The 15,365-nt window shown below is 48.5% G+C and overlaps 1 pseudogene; it reads right to left on the reverse strand.

Annotated features, from left to right (window-relative positions):
* Positions 1–2,011: 2,011 nt before the first annotated feature.
* Positions 2,012–2,970, reverse strand: LOC122907775 (annotated as a pseudogene).
* Between the last annotated feature and the right edge of the window lie 12,395 nt (positions 2,971–15,365).

Raw genomic sequence — 15,365 nt, forward strand, 5'->3', positions numbered from 1 at the left:
AAACCCAGTGGTGCATTGGTCCCTGGGACCAAGTGAGTTTCCCTGGTAACAGTCCAGAGAGGCAGGGGGCCCTGGTCCACGAGGTCACCTGGGACCTCCAGCTCTTCCGATCCGCTGCTCCCTGCAGATCAGTGTCATTATCTGTGCGGATGAAACAAGCTTGGGATGCCCGTGGGACGCCCGGCTGGCAAGAGGGGGAAGAGCCTGAGGCCGGTGTTTCGAGACCCATACTTGGAAATGCCACACATCAGCACTGTTTACCGTTCGTCGCCAGGACCTGAGTCACAGGAGACTCGGAAGGTGGCCGTGCGGCCCTCACCTCTGTTAGGATGCCGGAACCCGGTTGCATACAGCAGGAACAGGGGCCGAGATAGCGGGAGCCAGGGCTGGACCCTGCGCATGCAGACTGTGAAACCAGCCACGGCGCCGGCAGGGTCGACGGTCAAGTGCCTCCGGGGTCGCCGAGGCGGCTAGGGGGCGGGGGGCGGCGGTGCGCAGCCGGACGTCCATGCACAGTCCTCTGCGGGAGGACCCAGGAGATAACCAGTGGACCCCTCTGGGGAACGTTTTGGGGTCACCTAGTAAAGGGGGGATGCCCACGCTCCAGGACGCGCGAATCCACTGTACAGACCACCTCTAGAAACACTCGTCCCGGGGCGCCACAAGCTCTAGAAACACTCGTCCTGGGGCACCGGTGCCAGAAGGTCGTGGCCAAAGCCCGCCAGCGCCTGGGGTCCCCTAACGGACGCGGACCCCGGCCCCAGTGCGTGAGCTCGTGACACCCGTTGGACGGGTCTCACACACAGGATGTCCAGTGGAAAAGGCGGAAGAAGACACACTGCACTCTTCATGCCAAGTTTGAAAACGAGCAGCCCGATCCCGCGTGGGCGGCTGTGGTAGCCCAAGGCGGTGAGAAGGGCCCAATGGGGCAGCCGGTCTCCGCACTGGAGGCAGTGGGGGCGGGACTGAACCGATGGCTGAGGGCACGGAGGCGGGTGGTCCCAGCAGGGCCTCCATGGGAGAGGGAGTGGGGGGCGATCCAAATAGCGGGAGCTGACATTTTCTTTTTTTTTTTTCAAGAGAATATTAAATCATTTATTGATTACACATGATAATGGATTATACACAAGCTTTAATCCCATCTACAGTTTTATCTGATACCATAATTCAATTTAGATATATTGCATAGGTTGTGCCAACAATCATATTAATAACCAACTACACTCCAGGACTTTGCTTGGGTAATCTTTTTTTTTTTTTATTAAAGATTTTATTTATTTATTTGACAGAGAGAGATCACAAGTAGGCAGAGAGGCAGGCAGAGAGAGAGAGAGGAGGAAGCAGGCTCCCTGCTGAGCAGAGAGCCCGATGCAGGACTCGATCCCAGGACCCTGAGATCATGACCTGAGCTGAAGGCAGCGGCTTAACCCACTGAGCCACCCAGGCGCCCTGCTTGGGTAATCTTTTAATGGTGAACTCCAGGGCACAACACATTAACTGTCAGTTCAACTACACCAAGATTTGCAGAGGCAATGGGTTCTGTGCCCAACAGGTTGCAAATTTCAAATGGAACCTGGCATCGCCCTCAAGGAATTCTAACTCCACACTGTTGGGGTAGTGTACCAAGATGGATTCCGAGTAGACTAACTTTACGCAGCACATTAAAAAAAAAAAAAGACACATTTATTCACCATCATGATCAGACTATTACATTTAGCAATCGACAGCATGGGTGCAAAAAAAAAAAAATCTAAATTAAAACCCTTTGTTGGAATGCTTTACACCTTCCACAGAACAGAAACTAAAATAACCTGTTACACAATTAGTCACAAATACAGTCCTCAAGTTTTTTTGCCCATACACATGAGCATTGTCTAAAACATGTCTTCTTTGTAGCCGCTAGGCCCTGCCACCACTGTGCTTGGCCGGGTTCACAAATCTCTTGTAACCTGTAGCTTCCCTGTCACGTCTCTGGCTCTCCTCTCCTGCTAAGCTTTGTTCCTAGCAGTAATTAAAACCTTCTGCCACTACCGTAGCTCCTGCTGCTGCTGGAACCACCATAGGCATGTTAGTTTCGTGGTTTGGTGAAGTATTGGCCTCCACAACCATAAGGGCCAGAGCTTCTGCCTCCAAAATTGCCTCCTTTCATGGGTCCAGAATTTGAGGATTGATTGTTGTAATTGCCAAACTCATTATAGCTTCCACCACCTCCAAAGGTGCTTCCATCATTACCAAATCCGGTATAGCCATCCCCACTGCCACCATATCTACCACCACCTTGACAGCCACCAAAGCCACCTCGACCACTGAAGTTTTCTCCGCGACCAAAGTTGTCATTCCCACCAAAACCACCTCCATGACCACCACCAAAGTTTCCAGAACCACTTCTACCTCTTTGGCCAGATGAAGCAGGAGCCACCTCCTGCTTAGAGAGCGCTTTCCTGACTTCACAGCCGTGGCCATGCACAGGATGGGATTTCTGAATGACAGTCTTGTCGACAGAGTCATGGTCATCCAATGTTACAAAAGCAAAACCTCTCTTTTTGCCACTACCTTGGTCAGTCATGATCTCAGTCACTTTGATTTCCCACACTGTTCGAAATCATCTCTTAGATGATGTTCGTCAGTGACTTCTTTAATGCCACCCACAAAAATCTTTCTCACAGCTAAGTGGGCACCAGGACTTTGAGAATCTTCTCTCGACACAGCCCTGTTTGGTTCCACAATCTTCCATCCACCCTGTGTGGATGCGTTCATGGCTGCTTCCACCTCCTCTGCAGGGACATATGTCACAAGCCCAGAGCCTCTGGAGCACTTGGTGTTTGGATCTCTCATAGCCACACAGTCTGTAAGTGCTCCCCAGTGCTCAGAACGGTTCCTCACACCCTCATCGGTTGTTTCAAAGCTCAGACCTCCCATGAAGAGCTTCTGCCGCTGTTCAGGCTCTTGGGGAGACTCTGACTTGGACATGACAGTGGTGGGAGGGGAGACTTGAACGATGCTTGCTCGGCGGCATCCACGGACAGAAAGCTGGCATTTTCATTCCTGGAGAAAGAACTGGAAAATGCGGAGAGGGAGGAAGCTGGAAGTCGGCGGTGTTGGATTAGAAGTGAATGTGCCCCTGTGGACCCCGCTCTGCCACACGCTCGGATGCTCCGGAGGGACGAGTCAATGTGACGTGGTCCCCTGTGTGTTCGCCGGGCCCTGTTTAAAGGCTCAGATTGTCGGATTAGGACCCCCTACTCCCCTATGACCTCGTCCTTACTGATTACATCTGGAGACCCTGTCTCCACCTAAGGTCACATTTGGAAGTCTGGGGCGGGGTGTGAGGGTTTAAACATATCTTCTGGGGGGACACAGTTCAGAGGGTTAATGGGGTTAACAATAGTCAGGTCTTGCCTTTTGAATGCCATTCTGCTCAAAAACGAAGGAGGGCTCCTGGGGAAATGGCCGATTCCAGGATTTCCCCAGGATCAAGGTAAGTCTGACGTGATCTATCTGGGGACAGCATCAGCTCCCACAGGCTAAGGGCCCAGGCCCACCAGGCTGCCCCCTTCCCCCGAAACCATTGCAAGTCCACAGGTGCCCCAGGCTACCTGCAACTGCTGTGCGATAGAGCGGGTTGGAGGGTCCCACCGCTCCCTTCCTCGGGCTGGATTAATCTGCTGGAGCAGCGCACAGACCTCAGAGAAACACGCAGGCTCACCATTTCATTAAAGGGTATCATAAGGGATGGATGCCGATGACCAGTGAAAGAATGTAGGGGACGTCCTACCCCAGGGGACGGGGGTGTGTGTCACCCAGCTAGAAACTGCCCAGACCCCACACTGCTGGGATATTGATGGGGGCTTCATCACCCACGCCTGATGGATCACTAAGTCTATTTCCAGACTTGTCGCTTCTCGAGAGACTAGGGGGCAAGGAGGGGCGAGCTGCCATCTCCAAGATCGCTGTCATGGCTCAGCCCCCAGCAGGAGCGAGCCCACCCAGAGCCAGCCCAGTAGAAGGAAAGCTACTCATGCCCCCCAGGAGATGACGAGGGTTTCAACAGCGCTGTGTCAGCAACTGGGGGCAGAGACCAACCAAAGGAAAAAAAAAAAAAAGACTGAAAAGAAAAAGCAGGTGTCCTTCTCCCCGCCGCCCCATTTTCTGAGCTCCTCTAAGAGATCTTTCATTCTGTAGTTTGAATTTTGTTTTTTTTGTTGTTGTTGTTGTTTTTGTTTTTTACCACGTATGTGAGGTTTCTTTTAAAATTCTAATATAGTACTATCTCCTGGTCAGGAACCAGTGAACAAGACGTCTCCTTGTATCCGCACTGACATGATTTAAAGCCTGGCTGCGGGTTCTGAGGCCAGGATTGCGCTGGTGGCTGGGGTCCCGCTGCATCGGGGCAGGAAGTCAGTGCTGCTAATGTTGATAATAATTTATCACCCCAACCTTCTGGGCGGACTGAGGAAGAACAAGCAACAGCCACAAAGTGTTTGCGCGCATCATAATATTCAGGCTTTTTTTTTTTTTTTTTTTTTTTGCACTGGGAAGTCTTTGGTCGGGGGCGGGTAGTGAATATGGCACATGAATATTTATAGGTTGTATTAGTCAGGGCTCTCCAGAGAAATAGGACCCACAGGATGTATGTGAATATGTAAATAAATATGTACATGTATCGAGAGAGAGAGATGTATTTTAAGGAATCGGCTCGTGCAACTGGAGGGCTTAGCAGGTCCCAGATCTGCAGGGAAGGGTGGCAGACTGGGGACCAGAGCAAGATTGCTGTTTCAGAAGGCTGCCAGCTATGGCCAGAGTAGTGCATGGGGGAGGCCAGTCTTCCTGGTCAGGCCTCCCTCTGATGGGACGAGTCTACCTCCTGTGTGCAGAGCTGTCTGCTTTCCTCAAAGTCCACAGACTTAGGTGCCTGGGGGGGCTCAGTTGGTGAAGCTTCTGCCTTCTGCTCAGATCATGATTCCAGGGATCGAGACCCTGCTCAGCGGGGGAGCCTGCTTCTCCCTCTGCCTCTGTCCCCCACCCCCCACGCTCTGTCTCTCTCTCTCTCTCTCTCTCTCAAATAAATAAAACCTGGAAAAAAAATCTACAGACATCTAGAAGCCACAGCAATATCTAGAATAGTGTTTGACCAACTACCTCTGTGCTGTGGTCTAGCCATGTTGGTCCATGATGTGCATCACAGAGATTCTGGATCAAAAGATGCGCTCCTTTTCTTTTTGTTTATTTATTTGAGAGAGAGAGAGAGAGACACTAGGGGGAGGGGCAGAGGGAGAAGGAAAATCTCCAGCAGACTCCCTCAAGCCTCCCCTGAGACTCTCTGAGCAGAGAGCCGGATGCGGGGTTCGATCCCAGGACCCTGAGATCACAACCTGAGCCCAAGCAGATGCTTAACCGACTGAGCCAGCCAGGCGCCCCATATCTGGGATTTCTGATTCTGTCCCCCCACCTTTCAGATTGAGCCCGGTGTTGGGGTGAGGGTTCAGCGCACACTCTCCTCCTCTTTCTGCCCTCAGCCTTCCTGTCTTGGGAGAGAAGAGTCAAGCTGCACCCAGTTTGCCAGAATCCTCCCCATTCCCCATAGGGCCCTGACTTTGGAAGTCGACTTTTTCCTTCTGTGTTTGGAGAGTGTACCTACCCCTTTCTCTGAGGCCGTAAATGTGGAATAACTACTTGGAAGAGTGAAGGAGGAAAGGGTGAGCGTTTAACAGGAAAAATGGAGAAAAGCTGGATAATATTTCAAAATGTTATCCTTCTTTGCAAGTGAAGGGGTCCCCGTTATATCACAGCAGCCTAACAGTTATTTTGAGCCAAAGACAGCTGAGAGTTAACAGAGGCAGGAAGAGGCTTTGCCTGAACCCTCCCTTATCTGACTAAAAGTAGAGCTTCTGGGATTGAGATCGCCATAAATCCCCTCTTTGGGGTGGCTTTGTTCCTGAAAAGGAGGTCAAGCACAAAACTATGATAAACCCTTTTCTGGAGGAGCTTCGTGGCCTTGAAGAAGACGGCATTGAAGGCATCACAAACCATTCTATCTCCCATTTTATTCCCCAAAAAGCCCATTCATCTTTCCTAAAGAAATCCATTGTTCTTCCCATAGAAGCTTTTAGCTCCCCACTCCCTTTCTCCTGCTAGTATGTGTGTGTATGTAATTTAATATAAGTTAATATAAAATTTATATATATTTATATGTACGCATATACATACAAAAATATATTACATATATACATGTATAAATATATATAAATTTTATATATGCCCCTGTCTTTGGTGATTGAGCCAAATTACTTTGTGAATTCCTGCATGCACACATGAATTAACTTTGTCTTTTGTCTTGCTAAGTTTGCGCTTGTCAGTTTAATTTACAGGCCCCCAATACTGCACCTAAGAGGGTGGAGGAAAGGTAATTTTTTCCCCTCAACACAAGTAGTAATTTTAGAGTTTTAGGTAGAATTTAGGGACTCCAGCTTCCACAGAGGGATTCTAGTGTCAGACAACCCACCACAGGGAAGTGGCTTCTATCAAACCCCTTAAAGATTTTCACAGTAGGAACATGCTTGCTTGAAGCTGTGGAGGAAGAGTTACAAAGGAGGCCTGAGGTTTTGGGGAGCCACCTCAGTGCAGGTCTCAATCTTAGAAAAAGGGGTCGCTAGTGGGAAACATTTGCAGGCATACCTGTAGTTCCAGGAACCAAAGACAATACAGTATTATGTCTGCTTTTCCCAGTTTTTTCCTATGCTTGTCTACTTTTGCTTTCTACATAATCGGACTCACGCTTGTCCTTACTGTTTTGCAACTTTAATTTATTTATTAGTTAAATATAAGTTCATACTGTGAATATGAGCATTTTTTTCAGACCACAAAACATTTTCAGACATCCTGAATTCTGATGGCCGCGGAGTATTACATCACACAGATGTCCCATGACTGTGGGTCATTGATCCCTGGTGCTAGGACAGTAGGGTTTCCTCTGCAAGGCTTTGTAGTGATACACTGTTGCTTGGAACATCTCTGTATAGAAATGTTTGTGCGAGGACCCCGGTTCTTTCTTCTTCTTTTTAAATAATTATTTCAGAAAGAAAGCATGAGTGATCAGAAGAGCAGTGGGAGAAGGAGAAGCAGCTCCCCACTGAGCAGGGAGCCCAACACGGGGCTTGATCCCAGGACCCTGGAATCATGACCTGAGCCAAAGACAGATGTCTAGACCAGGCCACAGCGTTTCCATGTTCATCACCCAGAAAGCCTCCCGTGTCCCGCCCAGTCATTGCCTACCCACTTCCCAGCAATGGCCACTATGACCCGTCACTGTTGAATATTCTCTCCTCTCTTTTGAACTTCATATAAATAAAATCATCAATACTCACTCTCTGGCCCCTAGGTTTTTTGTCCCAACACCGCGTCTGGGAGATTCATCGGTATTATCATACCTCTCAGTTACTCATTCTGTCTTCTCCCCCTGCACTGTAGTATTCTGATGTTGGAATATACCAAACCTACCCATTGTCCTTTAACATTGCTTCCAGTCTGGGGACCTGAGAAAGCCATGGTGAATGTCATCGTACCCTTTCTCAGTGGGCATGCGCACTTATGTCCATGGTGTATACACCCAGAGATGCAATTGCTGGCCGGTCTGCTTTGCTGTAGCAGATGAGCATCAGGTGGTTTTTTCCAAAGCCGCTGAAATAGCATCTATAGGTCCTAGTAATATGTGAGCGTCCCATCCACTCCCTGCCCTTATCAGCACTCTGTATCCTCCATCTTTTTCCTCTTAGCCATTCTGGTGGATGTTTAGTGAAATCTCACTGCTGCTTTCATTTGCATATGCATATTTTTATTAGGAAAGTAACATATTTACATATACACAGAGGGGTACCTGGCTGACGCAGTAGAGCGAGTGACTCTTGATCCTGGGATGTGAGTTCAAGCCCTGTGTTGGGCATGGAGCCTACTTTAAAATAAAATAGGAAAAGATAAGATAAGATAATAAAAAATACATAGAAAATTTGGGAAGTACAAAAAAGAAACGAAAAATTGAAAATCGTTTCACCCCACCGTCCTTTTCTCTCCTTCACAGGCTTCATTGGGTTTGGGGCACACGTGCCATTTTGAGTCTGTCCTGATTTCCATTCCCACCAGCAAGGCATAAATGCCTAGTTTTGTTTTTGTTTTCTGGCTGGGATTATTTTTTTTAATTTCCAATTTGTTGTTTTGGTGTCTTGTTACGGTTTATTTAACATTTCTTTTTTTCTCAGTGAGATTGGAGTTCTAAACTTTTTTTATTTACTTTTTTAAAAGATTTTGTTTATTTGAGAGAGAGAGAGAAAGAGCACGAGCAGGGGAGGAGGCAGGCAGAGAAGCAGACTCCCTGCTGAGCAGGGAGCTGGGTGGGACACAGGGCTCTGTCCCAGGACCCCGAGATCATGACCTGAGCTGAAGGCAGATGCTTAACCCACTGAGCCACCCAGGCTCAGTGGGTTAAGAAGACATAAATGTCTTCTTTAAAATATTTGCGGAGAAAGTAAATGCAATAGTGAGAAAAGATTCTGTTCACCGTGGCAATGGACACTAAAATGTGCAGGACCTATCTGAATCACATTGTAAAGCTTTACTGAAAAAATTTTTAAAATGGATAAATGGAAAAAACCCCACAAAGATAAGAGATGCACGATGGTGGAGATGGAAATTCTCCAAAATTAATTTGTGTTTTATCTTGTTTCTTTGATGCTCAAGTATTAGCTCTCATAATTTTGAGGAGCTCTTCATTTCATTTACAAAACAGAGTTTTATCCCCCCCATGTGTATCTTTCTTTCTCTCCTCAAAGAGCTTTGTCAGATTTTTTAGAGCTAAAGTTAAATAGTGCTGATAATGTACCCTTGCCTTGTTCCCGTTTCAAAGCGGAATAATTCATGTTTCTCCATTAAGTGTAATTTTGACTTCTGGTTTTGTCATGCTAAAGAGGCAACCTTTTCTTGCTTTCAGCAAGCGTTTCAATGAAGAATCCCCTTTTGGAATTTATAGAAATAATTATGTGAATTCTTACAATTTTTTCCAATAATATTATTGATTATGTCGACGACTTGAGCTTCAGTGGGAGAAAAGAGAACCCAGAAATGGGTAATGTGTTCCTTTTAAAGTTATATTAGATTTGGATTGCTAAAATTTTATCTATCTCCATTAATTCATGAGATTACCAGATAAGCTTTTTAAAAAAACTATATTTATTTATTTGGCAGACAGAGATCACAAGTAGGCAGAGAGGCAGGCAAAAAGATTGGGGGGGATGGCAGGCTCCCCACCAAGCAGAGAGCCTGATGTGGGGCTCGATCCTAGTACCCCTAGATCATGACTGAGCTGAAGGCAGTGGCTTAACCCACTGAGCTACCCAGGCACCCATCTCTCTCTCATTCTTTCTCTCAAATAAATAAATAAATAAAATTATCACTGATCTGCTATCTGTTTCTATTATCTTTGCCTGTTCTCGACACTTTATACAAATGGAATTCTCCACCATGTACCCTTCCATGATTGCTTCATTTGTGGAGTGTGTTCAAGGCTCATCTGTGTTGAAGTAGGTATCGGTGCTTCGTTCCTTATATTTAAAAAGATTTTATTTACTTATTTGAGAGAGAGAGTGAGCATGAGTGGAGTGGGGTGAAGAGAAGAGGGAGAGGGAGAAGCAGGCTCCCCGCTGAGCAGGGAGCCCAACACGGGGCTTCATCACCGACCCTGAGATCATGACCCGCGCCAAAGGCAGATGCTTGATCAACTGAGCCACCCAGGCGCCCCTACTTTGTTACTTTTTATGGCAGACTAATACTCCTCTGCGTGGATACACCAGGTTCTCTCCACCCATCCCCCGGTAAAGGTAATACTGCTTGGATACTGTGTACATGTTTCTCCCCCGGTAAAGGTAATACTGCTTGGATACTGTGTACATGTTTCTCCCTAGACCCTGTTTTCCTTTCTAGGGAGTATCCCTAGGCCTGAAATTGATGGGCCATAGGAGTAAAGCAGTGGTTAACCTTTTGAGGGATTGCCAGACTGTTTCCAAAGCAGTTGCAACATTAGCGCGCGCACGCACGCACGCATACACACACACCCCACCAATCAGCAGCCCGTGAGGGGTCCAGTTGCCCAACATCCTCAACACTGTGCTCTGCTGATTCCAGCCATCCTGGTGGGTGTGAAGTGATTACTCGCTGGGCTTTGGACTTGGGGTTCCCCGATGACCAGTGATGATATGTATCATTCCTCGTGCTTGTTGGTCATTTGTGTATCAGCTTAAGACACGTCTATCTGGGCCCTCTACCCATCTTACTATGGGGAAACATTTCTTTTTCTCATTGAGCCCTAGCATGAGAATTTAGAAAGACAAATTGCTGTTTTCCTGAACTGCCCAGATGCCGACTCGTTACACATTTCCCAGCCTGGCTTTTGAGCCAGACCAGATTTGTTTTTCCCTTAGACTTGCATATTAGTATTCATGGGAAGAGAACACCAGCAAGCTTCAAAACAGGTTTCCTCTGCTCTCGGCTGGCCGTGACAGGGGAAGGCAAAGAAAAGTAACGTTGCATAGGATCATTTGGAGAAATGGTACATAAAAGGTATCAGTTGATTCTTGACTTTTAAGACCAAATCTGTGGGAGCTGTGGTGGCAAGAGCCCCAGGCAGAGACAGGGACTAGATGAATGGCACCGAGAGTCGAGAGTCAATCTTTGACTCAATTAGGCTGAATCAATCTTGTCATTGAGTTCCCAAGGAAATTCAATTATAGGTCAAGTGTAGGAAGCGCAGTAATTGTGGCTTAAGCAGCAGAAATGATAGGTGATCGATAGCAGCCTGGGGATGAGTTTGACTTCAAAGCCCCTGACTCTCTCCTGGACAGGAAAGGCAGGAGAGTGGAGAGCCGTCCGCCGCTGCAAAACCAGCTGCGGAGAGGTTTGCCCCAAGCCCAGGGGCCACAACACACAGGGGACGCTGACAATGACCTGAGTCCGGAGACTTACAGGGCGGCAGGTGGCCAGAACCCATCCCCCCCAGGCAGGGGTGGGAGGAGGAGGCTGCAGGAGGTGGGATCTGCAGGGGGAGACCGAGGAGCATCTTCCTAGGAACCCCTTTGCCCTGCCCAAGGAAGTAGGAAATTCTCAGAGGCTCCTGCTACCCCTAGTGGTGACACCGAGAATGCAAAAGGAGCTTTGTGTCTGCAGGCAAATCCAAGAGCTGGAAACAGGTGGATAATCCCACCCCGTCAGAGCCCAAAAAAGAAAAGAAAAGAAAACAAAACAAAACCCCAAACTTCGTGTAACAGCAACAACAACAAAAATCAGAGCAATATCGCACCATAATTTTGCAGGCTTATTTACCACCGGAAGAAGTGAGGGAAAGTGTACACAAGATAGCTCTGTACTATTTTTCACTACTGTAGGTGAATCTACACGTGCCTCCAAATAAAAAATGTAATTAAAAAATGGTAAAATCAAAAGACCTGCAATGAGCCGTGGTAAATATTTGCCGCTCATATCACAGACCAAGTGCTGGCTTGAATGTTCAAAGAGCTTCTAGACATTGAGAAGAAAAAGGCCACTCCATCCCATAGGGGGGAAAAAGTGAGCAAAAGACACGAAGAGGTACTTTCCCCAAAAGGATAAAATAAATCTTTTAAGTTCATGGAAAGAAGCTCCATCGTCCTCATAAGAGAAATTCTAATGAAAACTGTAGCGAGACACCACTTTTCCCTACCCAACAGTTGGGCAAGAATCCCTCATCCAAACGGGACTCTGCATTTGACCCAGCATGTGCCCAAGACAGAGACCCGTGCATGACAATGAGATGTGACAGTCTCACCGCAAAAGGCTGGAAACAAAGAATCCGATAATGGCAACAAAGTGTCCTCTAATGGGAACTGGTGGGTACATTATGAAGCAGGTACATAATGAGACTACATAGCCTAGGAGTGGGCAGAGAGAAGAAAATGGTCTCCATGTACTGACTTAGAGTTACTGGTTTATCGCTAAGTGAAGAAAACAACATTCCACAAAAAGGGCTTGCTGCTTCCTAGGGATAAAGGGCGATCAGCATACATATTTATAAACAAAGGCGAGAAAAAGGTCTCTAGGTGTTGGAGGGAGGGGAAAAGTGAGGCAGGCAAGGGAGAAAGCCCGGCTTCCTGGTGATGCCTTTTTATACGGTTGTGATTTTTCACTCTATACCAGAAAAGGTCCCCACGACTTAGAGATGTCAGCAGGGGAGGGTAGAATGGGACTTGTCACCCCATTCTTTGGGACGATGGACATGAGCAGGAGCTCAGGGTTCCACGGACGGGACAGCAGAGTCTGATAATGCTGGGGAAGGACGCCACCCTAACACTATTTTTACTTCCTGCACAGGTGAAAGAAACTAAGGTCAAGAGAGGAGAAATCAGACAAACCATAAGTGACTCTTAATCTCACGAAACAAACTGTGGGTTGCTGGGGGGAGGGGGGTTGGGAGAAGGCGGGTAGGGTTATGGACATTGGGGAGGGTATGTGCTTTTGGGTAAATTGGAAGGGGAGATGAACCATGAGAGACTATGGACTCTGAAAAACAATCTGAGGGGTTTGAAGTGGCGGGGGGGTGGGAGGTTGGGGTACCAGGTGGTGGGTATTATAGAGGGCACGGCTTGCATGGAGCACTGGGTGTGGTGAAAAAATAATGAATACTGTTTTTCTGAAAATAAATAAATTGGGAAAAAAAAGAAAAAAAATAAGTAAATAAAAATCTTTTTTTAAAAAAAAAAAAAAAGAGAGGAGAAATCACTTGACTTAGTGAAGAGGGTGAGAGAAATTAAGCTCTGTGACCCAGATCACTCTGTTTCTGGGGGAAGGATCTCCAGCAGGAGGTCCTTTTCCTGAAGAAGAAGAAGCAGAAACTGGGGCAAGAACACAGATCGCCTTTTGTATTAATGGCCGTCCAGGAAAAAACAAAAACAAAAACAACAACAACAACAAAAAACCCACACCCTCCGGACGGACAACTGGTCACCCGTTGCTGCCTGGGGTGCAGTTCCGGCATAGGATTTAGTCCAGCATCAAGGTCGCTTAGGATGGGCAAGGCCAGAGGGGGACCGTGGAGGAATGACCATGCACCTGAGGCCACTGACAATGGGACTGGGGAAGCCTTGGAGCGAGAGAGGAGAGTTCACCCACTCGCAGGAGAAATGGGGCTGAGACCACTCCTCCAGGAAGGAAGGGAAAGAAGTGAACGGCCCAGGCAACTGGGGATCCCACATTTTAAATCACTTTAGCCACTTTTTTTTTTAAGATTTTATTTATTTATTTGACAGAGAGTAGGCACAAGTAGGCAGAGAGGCAGGCAGAGAGAGAGGAGGAAGCAGGCTCCCCACTGAGAAGAGAGCCCGATGCAGAACCCTGGGATCATGACCTGAGCCGAAGGCAGAGGCTTTAACCCACTGAGCTACCCAGGCGCCCCAACTTCAGCCACTTTTTAATGGAAATAGTCCCCAAACCCTTTCCTTAAAAAGCAGAGCCCGCTGGACGTAATCTAACTTCCCCAATGATTTAGGGACATCATTAGAAATAAATGACCCTGCATGGTGGTGACCCAAGACGGCCCCCAGGGACTCCTGCTGTCTGAGTGTGGGTCACCCTCGCTGCGACACTGCAGCGGCGCGGTGATCCGTTACGGGAGGTCAGACTTACCTGTGAGGTTTAGAAATGTTCCCTCGAACTCCTGACGAGCTTGCTTGCTACACGGATGAAGGCGTGCAAAGTTCCAAGGAACATTCTCTCCGGCATTGATCTCCACAATCCCAGAAATGAAAGGGAGAGCGTTGGGGTGGGTCTCACCGGGCCAGCCTTGCCCTCCAGCCAGTCCTGGTTGTAGCTGCAAGCCTCAGGGTCACTGCCAAAGGTCAGCCCTGTGCTGAAGCAACCCAGAGCCAAGAGAGTTAAACGGGTTTATAAGTGAATGGGGAAAAGAGAGTGCGTGGAGTTCAAGGACTCTTCCCAGCCAGGCAGAGATCTTTCAAGGGTAATTAAGGAATAAGACAGGGCACCTGGGTGGTTAGTGGGTTCAGCCTCTGACTCTTGGTTTCAGTTCTGGTCATGAACCCGAGGTGGTGAGATCGAGCCCTGGGTTTGGCTCCACGATCAGCACGGTATCTGCCGGAGATTTTTCTCTCCCTCCCTCCCCCGGATCGCCCTCTCTCTTTCTCTCTCAAATAAATAAATAAATAAATGCATTCTTTAAAAGAAAAGAAATGGGATGAGTGAGAAGGACCTTCACGGTGAGGCCAAAGGTTTTCCTGCAGCACCCTTGGGATGTGGGTGGGCTCGGGAGCTCCTGACGTTTCATCAGCCCTGGGGGACCCTGAGCAAGTGTGCTTCGTTTGCCGTGGTTTGGAGAACGAGGAAATCTTGCTTCAAACTGCTGGGGAGGGCGGTCCTACAGTCTAACCAAATAAGGACCTTGGAAAGGGCCTGTGTCCCTGGGCCCCACCCTGGCTGGGGACACCAGGCCATCGCTCCTGAGCAGGTAAAACTATCGGGGACCAAGGACAGACGCTTCTGGGACTTGTTGGCATCGAAGCCCCCAAACACTGGAGTTCCCAATCTGTGGTGAGTCCCCACGGGGGCTATGGTTCACTTGCAAGGACTTGGGAACGCAGCTGATGGGACGGAAGGGAACCTTCAGATGCAAATCGTAACATGTGAACAGGCTTCGTGGGTGGCGGTCTGGTCTCCCTGACACCAGCGGGCCCTGGGGACGCGGATGGCCGGTGTGTCTGCCCGGAGACAGCTTCCCCCGTCTGGTGCACTCACACCAAACGCGCGTAAATCTCTCCTTCTGCCAATACTGGTCACGCTAATTGGGGACCCATAAACTCGCCTGCGTCCACACAGGTGGTTAATTCGACAGAGTGTGGAAGAGCACAGCGTCCTGCCCGTTAGCAGTTAGAGCCCCTGTGTCCACAGCTTGTCCCTACGACAGCCACATACGTGGGCTTGGGTTGTGGCAAAAGCGCCACCACCAGTGCGTCCTGGGATTTGGGGCCACAGAATTTCCATTTGAGAGACAACCACTAGCTTGCTGTAGGAGGCTCACTGAAACGGCCCCCATGACTAAAGGATAGAGAAGAATCTTGAACCAGAATGCCTGCAGGGCCTCAGGCGATGCCGGAGAAGCACCCCAACGGGGAGGGCAGTGCCTGGCAGACTTCCACGACAAAACAGAAACGGTTTATGCTGGAACGTGCTGCCAGGGGGATGCCAGGAGGGCCTCCGGAGCCAGTGACCTCTTCTCCCCCAGGGCCAATTCCAGAGCCAACCGAAGGGGTGCTGATCTTATGGTGGGGCCCTCGGAACAG

This window comes from Neovison vison, chromosome 5, assembly GCF_020171115.1.
Source record: "Neovison vison isolate M4711 chromosome 5, ASM_NN_V1, whole genome shotgun sequence".
Lineage (NCBI taxonomy): Eukaryota > Metazoa > Chordata > Mammalia > Carnivora > Mustelidae > Neogale > Neogale vison.